At 34.0% G+C, this 27,631-nt stretch overlaps 1 protein-coding gene and 1 long non-coding RNA gene across 5 annotated transcripts in view; one reads left to right on the top strand and one right to left on the bottom strand.

The window, feature by feature from the left end:
• Window positions 1-27,631, bottom strand: part of GCH1 (GTP cyclohydrolase 1) — an 85,330-nt gene that overhangs the window by 55,140 nt on the left and 2,559 nt on the right.
• On the top strand, window positions 121-27,631 carry LOC116421605. 4 transcript variants are annotated; one of them, XR_004232058.1, is made up of 6 exons: window positions 121-246; window positions 3,317-3,441; window positions 6,826-6,933; window positions 12,553-12,584; window positions 19,888-20,049; window positions 27,592-27,631. It is a non-coding gene; the product is annotated as an uncharacterized LOC116421605 (long non-coding RNA). The 4 variants fall into 4 exon arrangements; XR_004232055.1 differs by lacking the exon at window positions 27,592-27,631 and having other exon boundaries at window positions 19,888-20,337; XR_004232057.1 differs by lacking the exons at window positions 6,826-6,933; window positions 27,592-27,631 and having other exon boundaries at window positions 19,888-20,337.

Genomic DNA, 27,631 nt, shown 5'->3' with positions numbered 1-27,631 from the left:
TGTGTCTTTATGGATATAGATATGTCATAATATATATATATATATACACATATATGTCATTTATACGTGTCACAATGAATCACAACATATTAATTAGAAACCTTTTCTTTCCTTTGACAAAATTCTGAAAAGACCTGTTGCTATAGAAACTATTTGTGCAGTTTAGTCTTTGAAGGAAAAGCAGAGTGTACCTTTGGCAACCACAAGACATACTGGGTCTTGTGTGGATTTGCTTTCCTTGACAAGGTTTGTTGATATAATAAAGGGCTGGGTTTGGGGGTGTAAGTGGAGGGGACATAGTGTTGAAAAGGAAAGGGAAATTAACAATAGTGATACTGATAAAAAGAAGAAAAAGAAAGAAAATGAGTATCAGTGAAACAGTTTTTAAAATACACTAAAGTAAATAGAAAGCCAGGAAGAAGCATAGATGAACACATAGCTTCAGAATTAAAATTTTGAATTTGTTAAATGTTTTGTAAAAAAAACAAAACAAAACATATTTTCTCCAATATAAATTCATGATTTCATATGTAGTGTTCTTTTTCTACCTTATATATGAAAATGTTTATATTTATTGATGCTTGTGAAGTTTATATGTAGGGATGGACAGAAGCAACTACACCCAAAGAAAGAACACTGGGAATTGAATGTAAACTGCTTGCATTTTTGTTTTTCTTCCTGGGTTATTTATACCTCCTGAATCCAATTCTCCCTGTGCAACAAGAGAACTGTTCGGTTCTGCACACATATATTATATCTAAGATATACTGTAACCTATTTAACATGTATAGGACTGCTTGCCATCTGGGGAAGGGGGTGGAGGGAGGGAGGGGAAAAATCGGAACAGAAGTGAATGCAAGGGATAATGTTGTAAAAAATTACCCTGGCATGGGTTCTGTCAATAAAAAGTTATTAAAATAAAAAAAAAGTTTATATGTAGGTATATGCATATATAGACACACACACACATATATATGTGAATAGATTCATAGACACACACACAAATTTTTTAAAGACGTCCCTACTAGAGTCTATATTGTCAGTTGTTGATAAGTAAACATTATGAGACATTATTGTTCTTGTTCAGTCATTTGGGTCATACAACTCTTCATTATTCCATCTGGAGTTTTCTTGACAAAGCTGATGAGACAAGTTTTCAGTTAAACAGGTTAAATACTACATTTCTTTTTCAGTCACAGAAAGTTTAAAGCAGTCTATCTAGAATATTAGCAATCACCCAATCCAAGCTCCTCACTCTGCAGATTTAGGAAAGTAAATAAATAGCCAGAGATAGTAACTTTACTTTTCTCATATAATGAGAAATTTGCAAGGCTAGATTTCCTTGTCCAACACAGATTTTTCTTCCACTATACCACACTAATCATGTTATTCAAGGTATTTAGAAAAGGATTCTCAAAAAAGGTCTAAATCTTTAAAAACCCAAAGATCTATTAAATATCTACTATATGAAATTTACCAGGACAGAAACAGGAAGGAAATAAAAGGAATTACATCTGAAATTCAAATGACATTATTTTCTGGTTAAATTATCCAACTCTAAGATATGAAAAACCGTTTAAGTTTTAAATTCAATCTGTACTAAAAGAGTAAATTGAGTTTTAATCAACGTATACCCAAGAAAATTATTGTTAATATTAGTAGAGTTGGCTAACATATAACTTCATTCTCTGAAAGAGAATATATGTGTGTGTATTTACACACATATATATGTATACATGTTTAAATACTGAATCATGATATACAAATAAGAAATCTTTTCTTTTCTGGGACAAAATCCTGAAAATATGTGTTGCTATAGAAACCCTTTGTGCAATGCATATATGTTTCAAGGAAAAGAAGAACATCTTCCAAGATTAGTATTTGTTTATAATGAACAATGCTTTTAAAAGCAGCATGGATTACTGATCACAAAATAGAAAACTTTGATTATATCAAATTGAAGTTTTTGTACAAACAAAACTAATGCAGACAAGATTAGAAGGGAAGCAATAAAGTGGGAAACATTTTTACAGTCAAAGGTTCTGATAAAGGCCTCATTTCCAAAATATATAAAGAATTAACTCTAATTTATAAAAAATCAAGCCATTCTCCAATTGATAAATGGTCAGGATATGAACAATTCTCAGACGAAGAAATTGAAACTATTTCTAGCCATATGAAAAGATGCTCCAAGTCATTATTAATCAGAGAAATGCAAATTAAGACAACTCTGAGATACCACTACACACCTGTCAGACTGGCTAGAATGACAGGGAAAGATAATGTGGAATGTTGGAGGGGACGTGGGAAAACAGGGACACTAATATATTGTTGGTGGAATTGTGAATACATCCAACCATTCTGGAGAGCAATTTGGAACTATGCCCAAAAAGTTATCAAACTGTGCATACCCTTTGATCCAGCAGTGCTACTACTGGGGCTTATACCCCAAAGAGATCTTAAAGAAGGGAAAGTGACCTGTATGTGCAAGAATGTTTGTGGCAGCCCTCTTTGTAGTGGCCAGAAACTGGAAACTGAGTAGATGCCCCTCAATTGGAGAATGGCTGGATAAATTGTAGTATATGGATATTATGGAATATTATTGTTCGGTAAGAAATGACCAACAGGATGATTTCAGAAAGGCCTGGAGAGATTTATATGAACTGATGCTGAATGAAATGAGCAGGACCAGGAGATCTTTATATACTCCAACAACAATACCAGATGATGATCAATTCTGATGGACCTGGCCATCTTCAGCAACGAGCTGAACCAAATCAGTTCCAATGGAGCAGTAATGAATTGAACCAGCTACACCCAGCGAAAGAACTCTGGGAAATGACTAAGAACCACTACATAGAATTCCCAATCCTTCTATTTTTGTCTGCCTGCATTTTTGATTTCCTTCACAGGTTAATTGTACACTATTTCAGAGTCCGATTCTTTTTGTACAGCAAAATAATTATTTGGACATGTATACTTATTTTGTATTTAATTCATACTTTAACATATTTAACATGTATTGGTGAACCTGCCATCTAGGGGAGGGAGTGGGGGAAAGTAGTGGAAAAATTGGAACAAAAGGTTTGGCAATTGTCAATGCTATAAAATTATCCATGTATATAACTTGTAAATAAAAAGCTATAATAATAATAAAAAAAAAGCAGCATGGAAGAAATTAAAGCTATTACCTAATCCTCTTCCAGGTAAGTTATGTTTCCTTTGTAGAAGGCTATGCAGGGGGACTTCAAGAGAGAAATAACTTTAACCCTCTCTGAGAATTCTAGGACTTGAGAGTTTTTCCTTATCTTTGCAGCCAAGAGATGATCAAGAAGCTTACACTGAATCATTCAAGACTACACAGCTCTGAGGATAGTGGAATGGAAAAAGTAGAGTCTACCAAAGAGATATAGTAATAAGGACAAGTCTTCAACACCATAGGTAATGATAGCTCTCCAAGAAGCATGGGTATGGGGCCATCCTCTCTGGATATCAACTGCTGGGACCCATGGGAATAGTTAATAAGATCTCCAATTATAACTAGTTTAGAAAAGAGGAAAGGGAAATGAAAGGGTAGCATGGTGCACTGAGACAAAAAAATCTTCACTCCTACCTCAAAGTACTAGAACGGTAGAATCAAAAACTTATCAACTCTTAGCAACATAGTAGCTTTCTGCCAAAATTCAAGGGTAGCCAAAGTTATTCACCATACTGCATGGAAAGTAGAGTGTTCTCTGGAGTTAATGTCTATAGCATAATGTTCTTTGAATTCACAGGCTGAGGGAAGTCCCAAGACAAATTTGTCTCTTTCCAACTTAGATTCTTAAAGCTTGTTATCCAAAAACACTATAATATAATTTAGGGTTTCATTGCTCAAATGTTGTCCACAAACCGAATTTTAACTCAATCACAAAAAAGGCTAGGCATTAAGATATAAGGTTAGATATTAGCTCAACTGGGGGATTTGTGAAACTGTGACTTGATTCAGAGCTTTTCATCTAAAATAAATTCCCTAAAGTCAAAGAGAAGGTAATCAGCAAACACTGTTCTTTGGTCTGTTTTCTAAGTCAATTGTTTATGTTTTTTCACTTTTGATTTATTCCTTATTTATCCTATTGTTTATACATAATTATTTTCATGTTTCTTTCCAACTAGATTGTGAGCTCCTCAAGGGGAGGTATTATCTTAAGGCTTTTTGAGTATCTCCAGCACTTATCACAGTGCCTGGTACATAGTGGGTGCTTAATAAATGTTAACTGATAGATTTTGTTTCACTGAATTATTGATTTCTGTTAAGAGAAATATAATTTTCAAAGGGAGTTTATTACTTGGATAAGATTTTGTGCTTCCTATATTATGCTGTTTATTCTCCTTTCAAGTCTTCCTCCAATATTCTCATTTCATTTCCTATGCTTTCCAGCAATGTTCTCATAGATTATTTTTCAAGTCTTACTTTATTTGTTTCATTCAGGAATTAAGACAGACCTAAGTCTTTTATTTGAAGCTTTTTTTTTTTTTTATCAATTCTGTAGTTACTCTCTCTTTCTGGGTTCATGTTTTGGGTGCTCTTGACTCTGCAATATTTTTTTAAATTTGTGTCTTATTTTGTTTCTTTATTGTTCCAGTCTTATGTAACCTGGATTTTGTGTTAGGGCATACCTCTGTGCCCTTCTGAAAAGAAAAGTGGTCCTTGTTTGCTCCTTACTTTTATTAGAGTCCTGATGCTTTTTCTTCCCAAATCTGAGTACTATGTTGTTCAAAAAGTCTTGGGAGCAGCTCAGGCCAGCAAGCTGTACAGAGTGATGTGATCCAGGAGCAAACCTAACGCTTTCCCTCCTGATATAAGCCTCACAAATTCCATATCCCCAAACCAGAATCAGAACAAGATAACCAAAGTCTCCAGGTGTCCACATTTCCATTTCCCTACCCCTAGGTACTCAAATGATAATAATGATTATGATCATGCTTTAAAATATCTTATTGGATCACAAAACCAATCCTAATGAGTAGGTGCTATTATTATCCCCATTTTACAGATGAAGAAACTGAAGTACAAGTTAAATGATTTTCTCAAGGGATTTAAAGTTAGGTCTTCCTAATTACAAGTTCATCACCCTGTGTCACCTAGGTACTTCAAGATGCAGATTCTAATGGAAATTAAGACAACTCTGAGATACCACTAAACACTTCTCAGATTGGCTAAGATGACAGGAAAAGATAATGATGAATGTTGGAGGGGATATGGAAAAACTGGGACACTGATATATTGGTGGAATTGTGAATGGATCCAGCCATTCTGGAGAGCAATTTGGAACTATACTCAAAGGGCTATCAAACTGAGTATATTCTTTGATCCAGCTGTGTTTCTACTGGGCTTATATCCCAAAGAGATCTTAAAGGAGGGAAAGGGACCTACATGTGCAAAAAATGTTTATGGCAGCCCTTTTTCTAGTGGCAAAAAACTGGAAACTGAGTGGATGCTCATCTGTGGAGGTTATCCTTGGAAGCTGTCCCTGTTCGGGCGCCAAAATGTTGGTGGTTTTTCTTGGAAGCAGCCTTAGTCTCAGTTGCAATAAATAATTATTCCAAAATCGCAGCCAGCTGCTAAAAATGCAAACGTTTATTTCTCCTTACAAATTTAGCCCGGTTAGTTGAGGCCTATCTCTCTGCCTGGCTCCAAGAGATCTTGTAGCTTTGTCCTTGGCTTCTGCCTCTGCTTTCTTCAGCCTCCAGCCAGCTCCGACTCGTGGCTTCTCAATCTCCAGTCTGTGGCGAGTAGTCTTTTCTTCCAGAATGTTCTGCCTCAGAGCCCTGTTGATGTTCCGGAGAAAATTCTTTTTCGCTCCAAGAGCTTCCTTCATTTATGTGATCTCCCAAAGGTTAACTCTGCCTTCTGGAGGGAGAGGGATTCTGGGTTATCTCCCAGAGTGCTCTCTGGCCCTAAGGGAGGCGTGAATTCAGCTCTCATACTAGCCCTGAACTCTTGTGTGAACTCCATTGAGTACTTGAGCTCTCTAAAGGTGTGAACACAAGTATTGCTCAATCAGTTCCACTTAGTATCTTGTTTCAAGTTCTGGCCCAAAATAACTTAAGATTAAATTAACTCCAATGTCTTTAACACTTTGTAAAGAAATGTCTTAACACTTTAGTAAAGATTCCAACACTCATCAATTGGAGAATGGCTAAATAAGTTATGGTATATGAATGTTATGGAATATTATTGTTCTATGAGAAACAATCAGCAAGATGATTTCAGAGAGGCCTGGTGAGACTTACATGAACTAGTGCTAAGTAAAGTGAATAGTACCAAGAAAACTTTTTATATAGCAACAAGACTATACGATGATCAATTCTGATGGACGTGGCTTCAATAAGGAGATATTTGAGACCAGTTCCAATGATCTTGTGATGAAATCTACACCCAGAGAAAGGACTGTGGGAATTGAGTGTGGATTACAACATAATATTCTCACTCTTTTTGCTGTTGTTTGTTTGCATTTTGTTTTCTTACTCATTTTCTTTCTTTTTTGATCTGATTTTTCTTATACAGCAAGATAACTGTATAAATATTTTTACATATATTGGATTTAACATATTTTGACATGTGTAACATATATTGGATTGCTTCCCATCTAGGGGAGGGGTAGGGAGGAAAGGGGAAAATTTGGAACATAAAGGATCAGTGTTGAAAAATTATCTAGCCATTTGTTTTGAAAATAAAGTTTTAATTAAAATATATATAATTTTTTTTAATATGCAGATTCTAGATTTGCCTGGCCTATCCTTGATCCATGCTCTAGTAGCCTTATATGCATTATGTTCTAGATGTTTTAGGAAATGAAGAGATGGCTGGACTGAGGAGTCTCCTTAAATGGAGACTCTGTGCCCCTCCAATTAAGGAAGGAATCCCAGGAGCAGAGATACTGAACAAATGTAAGTTCCAGGACTGAAATGATCTTCCAGGATGAAAAGGTTCTTAAGGTTTGATGATATCCAGAGGGGGTTGAGTTGTTGTGCTTTCAATCACTCAGTCATCTTTAGGTCTGGTGTAATTATTTTTAAGGCTTTTTAAAGATCTGTCTGCAGTGAGATTTGTGATATTGCATAGGAAGCAGGCAAGTACTGAAGAAGGGACCCCGAAACTCTAAAAATCCTTGAAGGAGAAAATCTTCAACTCTGCCTCAGTGAGAGACCCTGCCCAAGGGAAACAAGACAGTTTCATCCTGTTATCTAGAAAGAAACTCCTTCAATTCAAATTTTAGCTCAAGCTGAAACCCAGCGAGTAGATGAGCCAATTTGGGAGTCCACCCAGGAGTTTCCTTCAGCTGGTAGCCAAAGCTCCTATTATAAAAGAGCCAATCTAAAATCCTCTCTTTGCAGAGATTCTAAACATGCCAGCTATACCATGCTTGCTATGTGAAGGACCTCTGCCGACTGGAATATTCTTTTCCAGTGTCACCCTCTCTTTATCCTCTCTATTTCCTTAAAGAGACTTCATGCCTCTCTATTGGGATTTCTAACCTTACTTCCTAATTCCTATAATTAAACCTCTTTTATCAATCTAGGTTTTTGGATCTGTAAATTCCTTTACAGAGAATCTCCGTGCCGCCAGAAGGGAGTTCCCCAAAACTCCCTAACCTTGTGCCAAATCCCAAGAGGGTGTAGGGGAGTCAAACCTCTCCATTTGGTTCCCTGAACCCCAAACCTGCTGCTAGACCTTATCATTTAACTCCCTGACCACCAGAAACCCTAATCTCATTTTGGTTCTTTAAATCTAGACCTTATCATTTGGTTCCCTCACCAGGAACCCCAAAACCTAAACCTCATCAGTACCACTAAGGTTTAGCCACTATGGCTAATTTTTTGGTGGTTTTTAGAATTTTTAGATGACCTTGGGCAATTTATTTATAATCTCCTTGGATCACAGTTTCCTTATATGTAAAATGAGACAGTTTGGCCTACTACAAATCAATCAACAAATAAATAAATATATCTAAAGTCCCTTCCAAAGCTAGCTCTATGATACTATGCTATGTCTCAACATTCACATAGCTAACATACTGATTCAGACCTTTGTCATCTCTAATGTGGACTACTATAAGAACCTCCCGATTGGTCCTCCTAACTCCTTCCTCTTTTCTTTCCAATCCCCTCTCACCCATTATCAAATAGTTATGATTAAAGCAAAGGTCTGACCCTAACATTCCCCAGACCAAGAAGCTCCTGATATTATCAGGAAAAAATAAATAGAAATATGTTTGGCATTTAAAGGTCCCCAGAAAATTCAGCTCTACCCTTCCTTTTGGGGCTTATTGAAAGTTTATTTATCTCTTTGGTGTTCTCTAATTTCCCCAGGTATCTAGATTTGTAAACTGCACACCATATACAACATTTTAGCACCCTTCTCTGTGTCTTTTCTTGAACTATCCATCCCATATGTCAGGATTGCACTCTCCCCTTATACCTCCTCCTCAGGATCTCAAACTACCTTTAAATCTCAAGTACCACCTTCCCTAGTCTGAGCCCCTAGTTTCTAGTGATTGTCCCCAGGGGAAATGAGTTTTTATATATTTCATTTTTCATTTCCTATGTAGACATTTGTCCCTAAAGGATAAGGAGGAAAAGTTTCATTTTGATATTTGTAGACCCAGTACACAGCATAGTGACTAACATATTGTATGAACTTAATTAATGATGTCTGAAATATAAATAGGAAGGGCAATAACAACAAAAACCTGAATTGTAAATAATTATAAACTTAATTTGGCTCATAAAAAGAAAGAAAATGTTCCTCTTACTTTTGCAGAAGCAAGGAACTATGGGTGTGAAAATTAGCATATATTTTTGAATTCAGTTTATGGGTTGGTTAGTTTTGCTGACATGATTTTTTTCTCCTTATTCTCTGTTACAAGAGATGCTCTCTGGATAAAGAAGGTAGAAAGGGAAACATGGAAATGAAAGTGATGAGAAGCAAAATGGACAAATTGTTATAAAATAAGGAAATTGGAGCCAATGATTCTATAAAACCAAGCAAAAGTAAAGTAAAAATAAAAATAAATGGTTTGTTGAATTGAAGAGTATTTAGCAGAACTGAAACTGAGTAAGGTAAATAGGTTGTTTCTGTAAGACAACCATCCTCCTGGGAAAGTACAACAAATTACTTCTTAATTTTTTTTCTTTTTTTTTTTTTCCCAAATAAAAGCATATTTGGAATGCCAAAAGCCAGTTAAATGACAAATCACAGTGAGGGATAAAAACCTCTGTTAAACAATATCCAAGGAGTATAATTTTTATACCTTGTTGACAAGTATAAAAGTCACAATATGTGTGTTCAGGGTTTGCTTTTGTTTTGTTTTGTTTTCCTGGAGAAAAGATACCCAGACAATATCCCAAAATGTCATATATCTTACTAAAATGCTAAGATTGATAGATTAAAAGCAAACTGACTACAGAGTTTATTGATTGTAGATTTCATGCTCAGAGACAAGATAATATAGCTAAAAGTTACAAAGAAGAAAATTTTTAAAAGGAAATGTTATGTTAATATGTGAAAATCAATAAAGACAAAACCAAATTTAAACAGCTTCTATGATATATATTGAGGATAAGGATATGCTTAAATATGTAGCTTTTTTTAAACTAAGAATTATTATTTATTATGATGCAAGTAATTCTCAGAGGCATACAAGAATTTTTTAAAATTGTAAAAGTTAGAGTTTACATTTAGAATAAAGGTAAAGTTTAAGAATTTACAAAATAGTTCGTGGTTATAAAATTTCAAATTTTTAAAAAGTAAAAAGGCATGAATAAATAGATATTGAAAATCAATAAAAATGTTTTTTTTCTACATCTCTTAATATGCCAAGTTAAAAAAAAAAAAAGAAAAGAAAGGAAAGTAATTGGTAATTATGTCCAAAAAGTGACTAAACTGTGTATGCCCACTAATACAGAAATAACAATTTTAGGCCTTGAAGAGACCTACATAAAGAGCCCAGGTACTAGGTGGAGGGAGAGTGGTTTTACAATACAAGGAATTCACCTTAACCATTTATCACAATCACAGAAGATGATTTTTATTGACATGAAAGGGCTCACAAGTTAAATCAAAATGATTAAGTAACATGCTTTAAATGAAATGACTTTTTAAAGGTACAAAGTGAAGAGGGGCAGACAGTAAGGCCGAATCCAGGAAGTTAAGGAGAAGTTTAGGAAGGAGTTAGGGTGGACTCTTGTAGAGAACTATTACTTGTTGCAGAAGTACACATCATCAAAAGAATTTTCTATACAGAAATCTGTCACTACTACCTCTATCATGGCTGATTTCTCTAAAAAAAAAAAAAAAAAAAAAAAAAATGCCAAAACCTCATTGATGCTTATTTACTTCAATAAGAACTAAGTAAACCTAAACAAAAAGAACTCTTCCATGTAGAAAGAGAGAAATATGAAGTCACACAAAGCCAATTAAAAGAGCAGATCCACATATATTGTCCCCAAAGCAATGAAGTTTCTCAACTACATTTTTACACGACCTGAGTGACTCCTGAAATTGGTAATGTGGTGGACACTGGCTGGGGATTATCAACCAACCAAGAGGGGGCTATTAATTTGATTTCCATTTGCTATTTATCCTTTGAAAGTGAAAAGTTAACACACCCTTGTCTAGTTCAGAGGGGCTGAGAGTAGTAAAAGAATTTGCCTCTTTTCTAACTACTGTGTGCCTGAAAATGTTTCCTGATGAGCCACAAATTGAATCAACTTTCTTTTTTGATTCAAGATCATGGATCCCAAAGGGGCAATTGGATTCCTCATGTAATAGGAATTAAATTTCTTTCAATATGAATAAAAAAATAAGAACTCTATTACCTCTAAGGAGGAGGGACTGAGAGAAAAAATGTAACAATACAGTTTGACAGGATGTACTAGGCAGAGCTAATGGAGTTTGGGCCTTTGCTAATCCTTCATCATGTTCTCTTGCTTGAAGACCAAAAAGGGAGTACAGAAATCTGTTTTTATACCCTCCTTGCTTCCTCCTCAGACAGGTTCACATGGACACAGGTTAAAATAGGCCCAAGAGACGGAAACTAATGCCATTCTTTTTTTTACAGGAATAGTTTTGTACCTTACATTACTAAAATTATAAAGAAATATATTTTTACTAAGTGGTACTTTTTATTGACAGAATTGTTTGCTATTGAGCTAAAGAATACTCTAATGTACCATGGTCCATGTGGTTCTTAGTTCAAATTATATTAGATTGGATATTCGTTATCAGGATATATCCTATGCCCTAAAAATCCTCATTAAATACTTACTTCTAGAATATAACCATGTAGTTAATTCATTAATTTGTGGATTAATTTATTGATGCATAAGCCTAAGACCAAAACATCCCTAGAATCCAAGCACTGCAATAGATACAGATATACAATAGACCTAATCACTGGTTGGTAAATGGGAGTTGCCTCCCAGTCCCCAGCCTTATTAACACAATGGCTTCCCCTATATAAGATTCTCTTTCTCCAGTGTGTATCCTTACAAATTAGTGTTTTTCAAATGAATTTCAAATAACATTAAAATATTTGGAATAACAAAAAGTAATTAGATTAGATGATAATGATTTTTCTAATACTTTCATGTATCCTTGTCATGATTATCTGAATTTATATTAGTAATTTCTCTATACCAACAATATCTAGGACCTAAACTCAAGCTATCCTTCAAAACAGTTGAGAATAAAAGCCAGAGCTAATAAATGGATAAACTAATAAAGGTAGTGATAATCAGTGATTTTTAATCTATTGGTGGTAACTGCTCAAATTACAGATTATTTATAATGTAGTAATATAGTAGGGAATTAATTTGTTTTGTATAACCTGAAGCCTCAAATTTACAGAATTTTTAGGATTGATTATACTCTGGAATCTGTTGAACCTGGCTATTGAAATCTTATTATATAACTTAGATATTTTAAATATCAAAAATGTTCCCCTAAAAGTTTTTACTTTCCAGTTCTGAAAAATCATACAAATCTTAGAACTAAAACCTCCTCAACAGAGATCAGATATCAGTAAATTTCAGGCTGCATTTCAAATTAAACCCATTATGTGATTCTGTACATTTTTATTATTCCAATGATCTAGATTGCAAATCATCCAGAGCTTCCCATTCTATATAAATTTTGTTCATGTCCTCCCATGAACCTTCCACAGGAAGGTCCATCCAATATTGGGGGTGGATCTTTATATCTCTGGACATTGCATGGCTGCCAATATAACACTCAGACTGCTCACTGGACACCTCTCTTAGTGATGGTCCCACCTTCTTTTTCAGGCATATAAACCTTTAATAGTATCACTGCACTGCTTCTTGTGCTCAATTCCTCTTTCATGATCATATCTCTGCATTGTTCTTTGAGTAGCCTAAAATACTCTGTTATGATAATTATAACATTTAAAGCAGTAATATTGGGGCTAGGAGAAGATGGTTCTTTGTTATATGTGTAGATTTATAAAGTCACTAACACTAACTGGCTGTTTCCCCTCTAATTATCAGGCACCTAACCAGCATTCCCCATTCTCAAAATGGTAAGTTATATCTTTGTAAGAACTTCAGCCAATTCTACTAGTTGGAAATGTAATGGATGCCATTAAGTGCTAAAGATTTCAGTATACTTTACTTAAATATTTCAAAGATATAGTTTCATCTCCATAAGTATCCATCCCCATCCACTTTTATTAATCATAATTTCTTATCAGATGGGACTCCAGACTTTCTCTACTTTGCTCCAGTTCTTCATCCTGCAACTTCATTCTGGCTCTAGGATTTGGAAAGTATAATTACCCTTCCTATGTCCCTGTGGCATCTCCCTTATTGATGGTTAGATGGTTCCTCCCAGAACCTCTGTTTAAGGAGTGTGGTAAGAACAGCCCTGTCTTCATTTCTCACCAGACTCTAAGCTGAGACTGTCACTGTTGGCATATTTATTGTTTTACAAGTGAATATTGTAAGTATAGGGAGCTCTACGTCCCCTATGTAAATGAAATTATGGGGGAAAAAACCACTTGTATAAATTATATGATGTGAGAATTCACTTGTAAAATTAAAACGTGTAAAGCTACATGTGTAAAAGTTGGAGGGGTGATTAAAGTCCTGAGGATGCTAAATCAATCTTTATTATTCACCCATCATAGCAAAAGGTCCAAACAACAAGAGCATATTTCTACCATCTGGCTTATACAGATGAAGCTACAACTACTGCAGAATAAATCCAATATCCACGATTTACCCCCTAACCCGTTACAGTATTGCAACTCCCAATTAGCATCAAATGAGCAGGTCACAAATTTCCATTGCCATAAGTTCTCTAATCAAAAAAAAAAATATATATATATATATATATATATATATAAAACAATGAGCCTTCTTTACTTTAAGATAAAAACTTACAAATGGATAACAAAGACATTTAAAATTAGTAAAAAGCTAGAAATTTTTGGAATTAGAATATTCTATAACATAGTCAATTCTATAGTTGACTGGACAGAAACAGACTGTTTTTGGACACGAGCTAGTAGGTTCCTCATAAAAAGATTTCAGCTCCCTATGACACATCCATGCAGTTTTCAAATCTTTTATTCCTTCCCCAGGGGATCTGGGATTAAACTCTGGGTTTGGAAACCTAACAGTAATAACAGTGTTGACATATTCTAATACTAAGGCTAAGTTAAAACTTTTACTTTGGTGTGTATCAGAATTTCTATGAAGCTTAAGTTTTGTTTAGACAATGTGCACAAGGATTTTGGAGAACAGGTGATAATTATATCTTTTATATACCTAAGGTAAAAGAAATTTAAGAAGTTGCTGGAGGATTTTTTTTACCTACTTTAAAAGAAAAAATGTTCCCTTTCATAGAAAAAAGAAGGCAGTAAGGGGGAGTAATAAATATTTAGGAAAGCATTAATAAACAATGAATAAAATTAGTCTCTCCCCTTCCCATCCTCTAAAAAAAAAATCATTTTTCCAAATTCAGGATAAAATTCTGTTAGGCTTTAAAAGACCTTCATAAATTGGCCTCTTGCTACCTTTCCAGTTTTCTTCAATTTCTATGTCCTCTGCAATCCAACTGGCCTCCTTGCTATCCCTCACACAAAACATTCTCAGCGCCTAATCTTGAGTATTTTTGCATTTTGTTCCCTATGCCTGGAATTCTCGCTCTTCATCTCTCACTTCTTTGTTTCCTTGGCTTCCTTCAAATCTTATCTAAAAATCCCATCTTTGTAAGAAGTTTTTCTGGTCATCTCTTAATGGTAGCACTCTGCAATCATCTCCACTTGCAGATGGCATCTCTTCTAAAATTTATTGTCTTAGGGGAAAGTAGTCTGCAGTTCTAAGAGTTGCCCAAAATCACAGAGTGAGGTAGTGTCAAAGGAAGAACTTGAACCAAGAAGGCTGACAATAGTTCTTTTCACTTCCTTGCTTCCTCTGTATATACATTTATTTGTAGGAAATCAATTGTGGTAGAATGATGAATCTAATGATTAAATAAAACTTAAATCCAATGAAAAAAATCTAAAAAAAAAAAAAACTTCACAAATCTTTGATAGCTTGTTTTGATATATTTGTTTCTTTTTTAAAAAGAATGGGTAGATCCTGATCTCAGATCAAGCAAAAGCAAAAATTGATCTAATTAAAAGAGATAAGGAAGAAAACTTTATTTTCCTAAAGGGTACCGTACCATAGATAATGAAGCAATATCAATACTAAACATATATGCACCAAGTGGTATAGCATCTAAATTCTTAAAGGAGAAGTTACAAGAGCTACAAGAAGAAATAGTAAAATTATAATAGTGGAAGATATCAACTTTGTTCTCTCAGAACTAAATAAATAGAACCACAAAATAAATAAGAAAGAAGTTAATGAGGTAAAAATAGAATACTAGAAAAGTTAAGTATGATAGATCTTTGGAGAAAATTGAATGGAGATAGAAAAGAATATACTTTCTTCTCTGTAGTTCATGGAACCTATACAAAAATTGACCATATATTAATACATAAAGACCTCAAAATCAAATGCAAAAAGGCAGAAATAGTAAATGCATTTTTTTTCAGATCACGATGCAATAAAAATTACATTCAATAAAAGGCCAGGGGAAAATAGACAAAAAAATAATTGGAAATTAAATAATCTCATCCTAGAAAATGAGTGGGTAAAACAGCAAGTCATAGACACAATAATTTCATCCAAGAGACAATGAGACAACATACCAAGATTTGTGGGATGCAGCCAAAGTGGTAATAAGGGAAAATTTTATGTCTCCAGATGCTTACTTGCATAAAATAGAGAAAGAGAAGATCAATGAACTGAGCTTGCAACTAAAAAAGCTAAAAAAAAAATTTCTTAAAAAGAAAAAGGCTGCAATTAATTGATTCCCTAGACAACTGTGTCTTAAAAGGTAAAATGACTTTGGATGGAAACAAATTTATATTTTATCTTTTATGTGACAATAAATACCTATGATTTCAGAAACTGCTTTGACTTTTCCTACTATACTGAGATTCCTTTATAAAAATGATTGACTTAGATGTACTGACATTTGGAGAATGTTTTAGAAGCAATTTGTTAAAAATTACTGTGAAGTAATCCCAAATACAAAATAGTGTATGCTTTTAAATTATTTTTTCATTTTCAATATTTTCCCAATTACACATAAAATTTTTAACATTCTTTTTTTTATTTTATTTTAAGTTCCCATATCCAAAGAGCAAACTGTACATAATCTTTGATCCAGCTAGACACCAGTAGGTCTATATCCCAAAGAAATCATAAAAAAGGGAAAAAAGAATAAATGAACAAAAATATTTATAGTAGCTCTTTTTGTGGTGGCAAAAATTAGAAACTGAGGGGATGCCCATCAATGGGGGGGAAAGCTGAACAAGCTGGAGTATATGAATGTAATGGAATATTACTGTGCTATAAGAAATGATGAACATGTGAATTTCCAAAAAAACTGGAAAGATTTATATATACAGATGCAAAGTGAAATAAGGACAACACTATACACAGTATCAACACTGAATGACTATGACATTCAACTATAAATGACAGCAGTACAATAATCCAAGATAATTCCAAAAGTCACATGATGGAAAATGTCATCTACATTCAGAGAAAGAAATTATGAAGTCTTGAATCTGAATGCAGATTGATTTATTTGAAAATATTGATAATATTTTCATTTTCCTCATTTTTTCCCTTTAATTTTCCCTGATTTTTAAAAATAAATGTTTTTAGGGATTATTTTTTATCCTTAATGGTATTTTATTTTTTATTTTTCCAAATACATGCAAAGATAGTTTTTAACATTCACCTTTGCAAAACCTTCTTTTCCAAATTTTTCCCTCTCTCTCTCCCCAGCAGCCCTTCCCCAAGTCAATTTGATATAGGCTAAACATGCAATTCTTTCAAACACAATAAAATAAATGTTTAAAAAATTGTCTTTATATGTGACTGGAAAGAATAAAATGCTAAAATTTTCTCCCTTCTTCCCTCACTTTTCCTCTTCCTTAAACAGTAAGAAATTTAATATAAGTTATATAATCATGCAAAACAATTCTGTATTAGTCATGTTGTGCAAGACACAGACCAAAAAAAAAGAATTCTTTAAAATAATTTGATCCAGCTACAAAGTTTGTTTTAACTGATGGTTAAATAAAGCTTATACTCTTTTGAATTACTAAACTCAGAAATACAGATAATTGATTTTCTCTTAAACTATACATTTTTCAATCACTGTTATTAAAGAAGGAATCCCAAAACTCTCTAAAACTCCTTGAAAGAGAAAATCTCCTTCAACCCTGCCTCAGTGAGGGACCCTGCCAGAGAGAAACAAACAGCTTCATTCTGTTATCAAGATAGGTTGGTTCAGTCCTGAACTAAAAGAATTCCAACCCTATTCAATTAAAGATCTATTCAATTCAACTCCACCCACCAACTTCTTTGGGAGGGGGAGCAGGCCTCGCTTGCAGCCAAAGATCTCCTTATAAAAATGGCAATTAAAAACTCATCTCTTTGCAGAGGTTCTAAACATACCATGCTATGCCAAGGAGGCCTCTGCCCACTGGAATGATATTCTTTTCCAGTGCTACCCTCTTTTTACCCTCACCCATTTCCCAAACAAGACTTTATGCCTCTCAGGATTTCTAACCTTACTTCCCAATCCCTATAATAAACCTCTTTTATCAACCTAGGTTTTTGGGTTTGTAAACTCCTTTACAGAGAATTCCTTTGCCCCTAGAAGGGGGTTCCCCAAACTCCCTACCCTTGTGCCAACTCCCAAGGAAGTGTAGAGTAGCCAAACCTCTCCATTTGGTTCCCTGAACCCCGAATCTGCCACTAGACCTTATCATTTAACTCTCTGACCACCAGAAACCCTAATCTCATTTTGGTTCCCTAAATCTAGACCCCATCATCTGGTTACCTACTAAAGGGAACCCCAAAAGCTAAACCTCATCATTATCACCACAGAGAACACAGATCAAAGAAATCAAATACCCAGATCACAGCATGCAATCTAAAACACTCTCAAGTGGTATGCTTATCAAATTAAAATGTAATTTAGAAAATTTTTTTTAAATACAATTATATATACTACTACATTTAAATGTAAATTAACATGTAGCCCATGGGAATCCTTGTAATGGCCCACATTTCTATTTGAGTTTGACATCACTAATCAAAAAGGAAAGCAAAAGTGGTCCTTATGACTCACAATGACCTAAGTCAAACAATGGCTCAAAAATAAATGTGATCTTTCCTGCTAGCTTTACTGTCACAGGCAGATAAAATAAGAAGGCTCTTGGATTAAGCTATGCTGAAAACTCTGTGAAAAGTAAATGACAAAGGTCAGAAGGAGACCTTGATCTGGAATTCACTTAAGTAGAAATTAACATAAGGCATTCTAGCCAAAGAAAATACATCAAAAACAGAGAATTTGGGAAAAGTAAAAGACATATGAAAAATGTAATCCATAATATAGGTCTACATAATACATATAACAGTTCCCTAGAACATAAGAAAGGCTAGTGTCTTGATGAAAATTTTTAAAATTAAGCAGAAAGATTGGATTTTGGATACTGGATTTGGATACTTTTTAAAAATGTTAGTACAGTCCAAAACTTTCTAAATAAATCTTCTAAAATGCATTTCCATTACCACATCATCCATTAAGTCTTTTCTGCAATACTTTCCTCTCCATTAATTATAAACTTTCTCATACTTACTCTGTTTGAATCTTTCTTAGGTAGTATATAGCAAAATGTCATTTTAATTAATGCCAAAATTCCACAAAAGCAGAGTAGATGCCATTTAAGGAAGCTTCCCAAATCACTCCCCACAAAAAAATGCCTTCAATGGTATCTTAAATTTTATCATTAATGATCTCCTATTAAAATATAAAGAAGTCCCTACTACTTTAGTACAAGTAATTTTTACTTGGCATCCACATGTACCTCTGACTAGTGGATGGGTAGAAATTTGGATGGAGAAAATTATGTAATAACTTCAACATAAATATTGGTTTCCTTTTTAATCTTGCATATTTTATTCCTTGAAAACATTTTTGTGAGAAACCCATTGTGCAAATGAGTTCTCACGTCCAACAATAGGAGGTTTTATATTCATAATATGTATTCCTGTGATAATGGATAAGGTTTTATCCTAATGATTCTAGCTTCCTTAGACTGGACTTGTCTTGAACCAGACCACAAAGCTCTGGCTTGGCTGGACTCACAAGGTTATATCTCTATAGAGTTGGAAGTGAAGGAAAGCAGTTTGCTTGGGACCACAGGTATTAAGTTTTGCTTGCTGATGACTTACCTCCCTGATATCACAATATTTTCTATTTTAAGTAAATTACTGTTTTTACTATCATGACATCATGAAATCGATCGTAATAATAATAGATAATACTTTTATAGTGCTTGAAGACTTGCAAAGCACTTTATATATATTATTGCATTTGATCCTCATATGGACCTTGTGAGGTAAGTGAAAAATAATATGCTTCAATCTGCATTCAAACTTCATCAGTTCTTCCTTGGAAATTAGATGATGTTCATTGCTTCCATGACACTATCTATCTTAGCTTCTACTATGCTCTTCCCCATTTGCCTTCAGTCTTTCACAACATCAGGATCTTGTGTACAATGAGTCTCTGTTTTATCATTATGTGGCCAAAATATTTAAGCTTCATTTGTCTGAAGGGCAATGTAGTATGTACAGTGTCAAACCTGGAGTCAGACTTATCTTATTAGTGAGTTCAAATTTGGCCTCATTAGCCATGTAATCTTGTTTACTTCAGTTTGAGCTGGAGAAGGAAACAGCAAACCACTCTAGTATCTGCCAAGAAAATCCCAAAGAGTCAGGCCCTGAACAATCAACAAAATCAGTATGTAATCGTCCAATGTTGTTGAATTAATTCCAGTTCCAGTGTTGAATTAATTTATTTAAATGTTGACTGATTTGATCTCCTTATTTTCCAAAGGGACTCTCAAAAGTCTTTTCTAGTACCACAATTTAAAAGAATTGATTCCACAGCACTCAGCTTTCCTTACAATTCATATGCAAATAATTATGGGCATAGAAGACATGATAATATATACCCCATTGCAAATTAATTTAATTGACATATTTATAATATTAATAATAATAGGATTTACATAGCTTTTTAGCGTTTGCAAAGTGCTTCTTTACATATATTAATGTGATCCTTACAAAAACTCTGGGAAGTAGGTACTATTATTACCTTCATTTTATGTGATTGTCTAGGATCACACAACCAGTAAATATCTAATGCAGTATTTAACTTGGTTTTTGTTTTATTCACAGTACCGTTTATGCAACTACACATTGAAGATAAATGGATGGTAATCTCAGAAGAAATGCACTAATAGGGGAATTTTACCTGCCTCCCTATAGAAATAGAACCAAACAAAAACTTGAGCTATACTAATTTTAAAGAATAGGATGAAAGAACCAACTAAAGAGCAGGTATAGTCATAAAACCTATTCAAATGAGAAATTTAAGAAGTATCCTCAACCTCCACATGCTTCCTACAAGCACCAGTGCGATTGGCATTATGGAATACAAAGATAAATATAGTCCTTTCCCTTAAAGAGCATAAAAACTAGTAAGAATCCAGAACAATAAACTTAAGTATTCAAATAAGTAGAATAAAGATACAAGTGAATTGGAGATAATGATGGATTTTGGAGGAGATGTGGGAAAACTGAGACACTAATACATTGTTGATGCAGTTGTAAACTTATCTAACCATTCTGGAGATCAATTTGGAACTATGCTCAAAGAACTATCAAACTGTGCATACCCTTTGGCCCAGCAGTATTATTACTGGGCTTATATCCCAAAAAAGAGATCTTAAAGGAGGGAAAATGTGCAAAAATGTTTGTGGCAGCCTTTTTTTGTAGTGGCAAGTAACTGGAAACTGAGTGGATGCCAGTCAGTTAAAAAATGGCTAAATAATAATATATGGGTGTTATGGAACAGTGTTTTGTTCTGTAAGAAACAACCAGCAGGATGATTTCAGAGAGCCTACAGAGACATACATGAACTGATGCTAAGTGAAATGAGCAGAACCAGGAGATCACTGTAAATTACTGTACATGGCAACAGCAAGATTATATGATCAATTCTGACGGCTGTGGCTCTTCTCAACAATTAGATGATTCAGGTCACAATTCCAATGATCTTGTGATGAAGAGAGCCATCTACACCTAGAGAGAGGACTGTGGGAACTGAATGTGGATCACAAGAAAGCATTTTCATTTCTTTTGTTGTTCTTTGCTTGAATTTTATTTTCTTTCACATTTTTCTCCTTTTTGATCTGATTTTTCTTGTGCAGCAAAATAATTGTATAAATATGTATGCCTATATTGGATTTATATATATTTTTACCATGTTTAACATATATTAGTTTACTTGCCATCTAGGAGAAGGTGTGGGGGGAATGAAGGGAAAAATTGGAACACAAGGTTTTGCAAGGGTCAATTTGAAAAATTATCCTTGCATATGTTTTGAAAATAAAAAGCTTCAATAAAATTTTTAATAAAAATAAAAATAAAAAAAGAAACCACAAAAAAGAATAAAAAGTAAAGTTGAATCCAGACTTCTAATGATCTATGAAAGCAAGAACTAATTCTCTTATGTTTAATAGTAACTGATCAGAATAATAAAAACTAAGCAATCTAGGTAGACCTATATCCTAGTTTTGTTTTGAGATGTTTTTTTTTTTTTTTTTTTTTTTTTTTACCAATAGTATAATGAGAATGGTTGGGTATGTGGTCCACTGAGTTTCCTCCATTTAAGATTAAAAATCTGCTTTAGTTCTATGGAAAGGTTGAGATCTAAAATTCTAGGAGCTCACCTGCAAATCCAAGGTTTGCTTTACGCTCCCTATGTGAATTTATTTTGAAGGGAAGGGAAGAAGACCTGAGGCAAACAGGATCAAGTGACTTGCCTGGGTCATACAACTAGTAAGTGTCTGAGGTCAGATTTAAATTCATGTTCTTCCAACACTAGGGTTAATGCTTTATCCACCAGGCTACTTAGATGTTCCACCCCACCTATGTGACTTCAGACAAGACACTTAACCTTTCTACAATTTCCTAATCAGAAAAATAAAAATTAGATAATTTATTAAGTCCTTTTCAGTACAAAATTTATACTATTATTAGTTGGTAATTATAAGTTCTGATATATCTCGACATATAGTTTAAAACCATTGTCTTCTCTTTTCTTCTGATTACCCTTCTGTAGATAAGGCAGCTAGATAGTGGTGTAGAGTGTCAATCCTGAACTCAGGAAGACATCTACCAGAGTTCAAATTTGGGCTTACAGACTTATTAAACTATGTGACTTCGGGCAAGTCACATAACCTTGTCTGCCTCAGTTTCCTCATCTGTAAAATGAGCTAGAGAAGGAAATGGCAAACCACTTCACTATCTTTGCCAAGAAAATCCCAACTGGGGTCAAAAAAGTTAGTATAAGTGTGAAATGACTGAACAATAAAATTTGACTAAGGGGGACTCATTCAGAAAACTAAGCAGCCCTGAGATGTTTTGATTTAACTATAGATCAGGGACATCAACAATATTAAAATTCAACAAATATTTATTAGATTTTTTAATAGGTCCACAGCACTGTATTAGGTGTGAACATGACAAATTACCATATTGGTATTCTGATTTACATCACTCTTCTGTGAGTGTGATTACCATTAGACAAGTTCCCCAAAGTTTAATCAACCAGCTCTAATGAATTCCTTCAGTCCAATATCAAGTTTATCTAATTGTATCAGTGTCTAGTTCACATTTCTTCATCTTTTCTAGAAAAATAGGCTGTTTATGATTTCATTGATAAATATAACTCTCAGCTAAGGAAACTCTCTACCAATAAAGATCAGCAGTTTTTTTGTTAACTTACAGTCTTAGAAGAGGTTGTACTATAGGATGGGGCAACTCTGTTCATATTTGATTTTGTACAGCCCAAGAGCTAAGAATAGCAAAAAAGGCTGAATTTGGCCCTTAGGCCATAGTTTGCTGATTCCTATATTATCTTAGAGAGTTGCCTAGTTGACTGAAAAGTCTAGGATCATACAACTTCTCTATGTCAGAGACACAAAATAGGTTAAGATAACTTATCATGATTTTGCTAAAATCTAGGTAAATTATATACATAATATTCTTCTGATGTACTAATTTAGTAACCACTGTCCAAAAAAAAAAAGAAAAAAAGCCTAGGATGACTTATCCTTAAGGAAATCTTTCTTACTTTTTGTAATTGGTGCTCTCTTTGCTTGCTAGATGTTCACTTTCTCTTTTGTTATTGGCAAAATTTTGGTCAAGTTCACTAAGCAAACTATGATTTGTAGACTCCGCTCTTTTCCTTAGAATTACAAGATAAAAAAAAATTAAGATTTCTTTTGCTGTTAGTTGCCACTCCTGTTTTATATAATCTTTCAAATATTATTGTTGTGGTAATCACATTTGCTAATTTTCTTAGTACTCAAGGATGTAATTTATTTGGGCAAGATGGCTTGAATTTATTGACAAAATTAGCTATATTCTTACTTATCTTGGATACCAACCACTCCTCACACATTTTTGTTTTGTCATTTCAAAATCAGAGATCATCCTCTTTGGCAGAGAAAAGAGAAACAAAATAAAAATTGATTAGCTCTGCCTTCTCTTGGTGTGTATTGTTCCATCCACCACAAGTAGCAGACCTATCCTTTATTTGATTTTTGTCTTTCTTTTTTGGTTTCTAGTTTATATCAATAGCATCAATTCATTCTGAGTTTTACCACTCCTTAAGTTTATATACGCATAGTCACATGCGTAGAACATACCATGTTTCATCTTCTTTGTATGTGTATACATGTGTGTATGTATATGTATATAAACTAATATGGCTGATGATTGACCATATCATCAGATTATCATGGTCTCTTTAGGCAAAATTCATTTTTCCTATTCATTTTAATTGTTTTTCTTTGTGCTTTTAGAATTTCATCCTTGAGAACTTCTCTACTCTGGGTTTATATCCTTGATAGAATTTTAGTCCAAGAAATGCTACCTATCTTTTTCTGAATCTTTAAAATCTGCTTTTCTCAAATCTAGCAAGGCATGTCAGACTACATTCAGTTTTCCTTTCTTTTTTTCTATCACAAATTTTAAGAAGTAATGATCCCTTCCCCACAAAGTACCCATTATTTCCACCTTCAAAATAAATTTCTATTAATTATAATCAAAACTGATAATTTTTACTTTCTTAGTCCTCTACCTTTTGAAATATAAGATTATCATTAAGCCATCCCTCCTAGATTTGTCATCTGCAAATGTCATAAACATGCCCTTATCTGAATTACTTATGAAAACACAAGGCAAGATCCATTCAGTGGAACAAATTAAGTACAGAAAACAGAAGCAAAGAGTAACAGTGTTTGATAACCCCAACACTCCAGCTGCTGGAGTAAGGATTCACTAGTTTTGAAATCTCTTAGAAAAATAGGAAAGTAATATGAAAGAAATTATATGTAGAACAATATTCCTTCATTCCAATTAGAGTTTAAATTCTGAATTTTTAAAAAATTTAAATAGTAAACAGAACAGAGCCAATTACTGAGTTCTAGATCCTTCTAAGACTTACCTACCAAGTTGACACTGGAAAGATCTAATTTTTCTTTTTCTGTCCAGAGGATCGCTGGTGTACACCACTGACAAAATTGCTATGTCTACTTCTACTATCTTTTTTTTTTTTTTTTTTTTCTGAGACATTTGGGGTTAAGTGACTTGCTCAGGAGGATCACACAGCTAGGAAGTGTTAAATATCTGAGTCAAATTTGAAATCAGGTCCTCCTGACTTCAGGGCTGATGCTCTATTCATTATCACCTAGCTGCCTTTCCTATTATCTTTATGCAAATGCTTTCAGCCATGCTTCCTTTGGTCCCTGTATTTCTTCCTATAGGTACACAGTGCTAAATCCACAACATCCACACATACCTTTATACTTACCCTGCTTCTTTTGAATAAGGTACACTGATACCAAAGTTATAATCCATTCAATTGCTATTCTTTCTTCATTGCTGCTATTCTCCATGATATGGAAGATATGCATAGGCCAATTTCTCTGTTTCCATTTTACTTACAAGGTGGATAAAATTTTGGAGGTAAAGGACTTGTAACATTTCTAACACTTCACACCTATGTAAAGTTGGGTAATCACTTAAGGTCTTAGTTTCCTTTCCGTAAAATACAGACTAATTGGACTATATAACTTCTGAGGTCCCTTGTAGCTTTAAATCAATGATCCCTTTTGATTAAACTTAGAAAACATTCAACATATGTGGGGAGCCAGCACTAATCTACAGGTGAAAGGCCACATTCTTAAGACTACTCTAACCTTGGATAGGCAGACTTCTAGGCGCCGTTCTAATCACATCCTGGAGTTTCCTATGTCACCAAAGACCCATGGTCAACTCATCCTTTGGTGGGAAACTAATCCTTTGTCTAGGGCCCCTCTGTACTGAGTTTGCGTGACCCCACTTCCTTTCCTCTTGCCTGTACTATTGCACACAATAAATGAGACTTGATCAGAAAGCCTGTCTTGTCTCCATTCTTCACATCTCCTGTCCCTTGCTTCCTCTTCTTTTCTTTCAGGGTCCACGTTCTTGTCTTGCGGGCTGGAACAAACATATACATTCTTTTTCTTTTTAATCTTAATTTTTTTTAATGAGTAAAAATCTGTTTGTTTTTTTCTTCCCACTTCCTTGCCTATAATTAAAAATAAGAGAAGAGACAGGTAGGTGACACAGTAGATAAAATACTGGTCCTGGAGTTGGGAGGACCTGAGTTCAAAACAGATCTCAGACATTTTATACTGTGTGATCCTGGGCAAATCACTTAATCCCAATTGCCTCGTTGAAAAAATCAAAATTAAAAGAAAATAAAAGAAAATCTTTGTGGCATATAGGCCATGACCAAAATTATGTCTCATGCTGCATCCTAGGTCCATCACTTTTCTTTCAGATGGTAGATAGCATGATTCATAATTAAACTTCTGAAACATGATCTTATTTTCTTGATCATTAATGTGATCAATTTATTGATGAATTTTATCTTATAATGTTGTTATTGTAGTAATTTTCTTCTCACTCACTCTGTATCAATTATTCATCCAAGCTTTTTTTGTATTTCTATGATACAATAATATATCTTTACATTATACTCCATATCTATTACATTCATATACTATATTTATTCATCATACCCCAATTGATGGGCATCTCCTTAGTTTCTAGTTCTTTGCCACCACAAAAAGGAATGCTATAAATATTTTTGTAAATATAAGTCCTTTTCCTCTTTCTTTGATCACTTTGGAGTCAATCACTTTGATCTCCCTGAGTCAAAGGATATGCACAATTTAATAAATTTGGTGTGATTTTTCCAAACTGCCTTCCAGAATGACTGGGCTCATTCATAACTCCACCACAGTACAATAATGTAGCTGTTTTCCCACAGTCCCCCTTCCCATATCTGTAATTTTACGTTTTTATCACTTCTGTCAATTTGATAAATGTGAAGTAGACCCTCAAAATGGCTTTAATTCACCAGATGATACATTCTTAAGAGCTCTCAGGAATGCTCCACCCTACTCATGAGATTGTCATCTCTATATGTTAAGCCATATCCCAGAAATCAAAATCCAATTCTCAGATACCATTTCTTATTTTTTTTCTCTTTTGCATCCCTTGCATTTAATAAGCAGTAGCAAGGAAAAAATAACACATGCCCTATGGTCTTCATTTTGTTACTGGAGATTTCATACATCTTTTAGAGTGTTTTTGAGGTTCTTTTTTAGAAATACTCTTTGGACCCCATCAATCAGCAGAAGTGAGAATTAGTCAATCTTTTTGATATCATGAAAAGTTCTCTTTTAAGTCTAGGATAAATTCCCACTAACTTAAAACTTCTCTCCATTGTTGTTAATAGGTCAACAATTACCTCAATACTTTTGAATAGGGAATCACCAATCACTTCTACTCTTTGCTACTTCCCCTAATTAATATGGATGAGATCTCACCTGCTAGCTTTAGAAGCTCTACCATATCATTTCTTAAAGGGCAAGCAGATGTTTCCTCAAATCAATTCCCTCTTCAGGAAGAGCCTCAAATATGTTTGTCTTTGTTTCTGGTTTTTTAGCTCCAAGTCTATACCTGTCCTTTTCCCTCCCTTCCTCTGTGACACTCTTCCATTCTCTTCCTCTTGATTAGCATCAAGTTTCTCCATTAAGTCAGATCTTTTTTCTTCCCTCTGAAAAACTGAAACAGAAAAAACTAGCCACAAGGTCTTAAAAGAAAACTACTTCATTAAGAGATAGGATTAAAGCCATACATACATGTCCCATTTAATTAATGTATGGAATTTGCAGGTAAGGAAATTCTCTCTACTAACGGAAATCAATAACTCTTGGGCAATTTATAGTCTTTGAGAATTATCTTTAGTGATATTATAAAGTTAAATGATTTGCCGAAGATAATACAAGCTAGCACATGTCAGAGTCTAGAATTGAGGTATTCCTGAGTGAGGGTAGCTCTCAATTTACTATGTGATACCTCGCCCTCTTTTCAATGTAAATAATTGAAATATTCCCTGTGAATCGACACCACATTGAGCTACAGTTGTCACAAACTATTCTTCCTTCAATCTCTGCATTTTGTAGCTCTCAATTTTCTTGGGGGAGAAGTAGAAGATGATACCTGTAAAGGGCCAGAACTCTGGAGAAATATATTTGAGGCAAGGATTCTTACATCAAGGTGTTAACTCAGTGGAACTGATAAGACAATGGTTATCTAGTTTTGCATGGTGAAATATTATATATATAATCATACTATTACATGATTAATAGTTCTCTAGTTCAGTATGATTAATTTAATCTTACAACAAATAATAGTTCCCTAGTGATATAATGATTGGCTTATACTCAGTATGATGAACTGATTTAATTGTAACAGATTATACAAACTGGGGACAAACTCAATCACAGAAGAGAAG

Source organism: Sarcophilus harrisii, chromosome 2, assembly GCF_902635505.1.
Source record: "Sarcophilus harrisii chromosome 2, mSarHar1.11, whole genome shotgun sequence".
NCBI classification, from domain to species: Eukaryota; Metazoa; Chordata; class Mammalia; order Dasyuromorphia; family Dasyuridae; genus Sarcophilus; species Sarcophilus harrisii.
The sequence above is the reverse complement of the archived record's forward strand: the minus strand, read 5'-3'. Positions and strand labels throughout refer to the sequence as shown.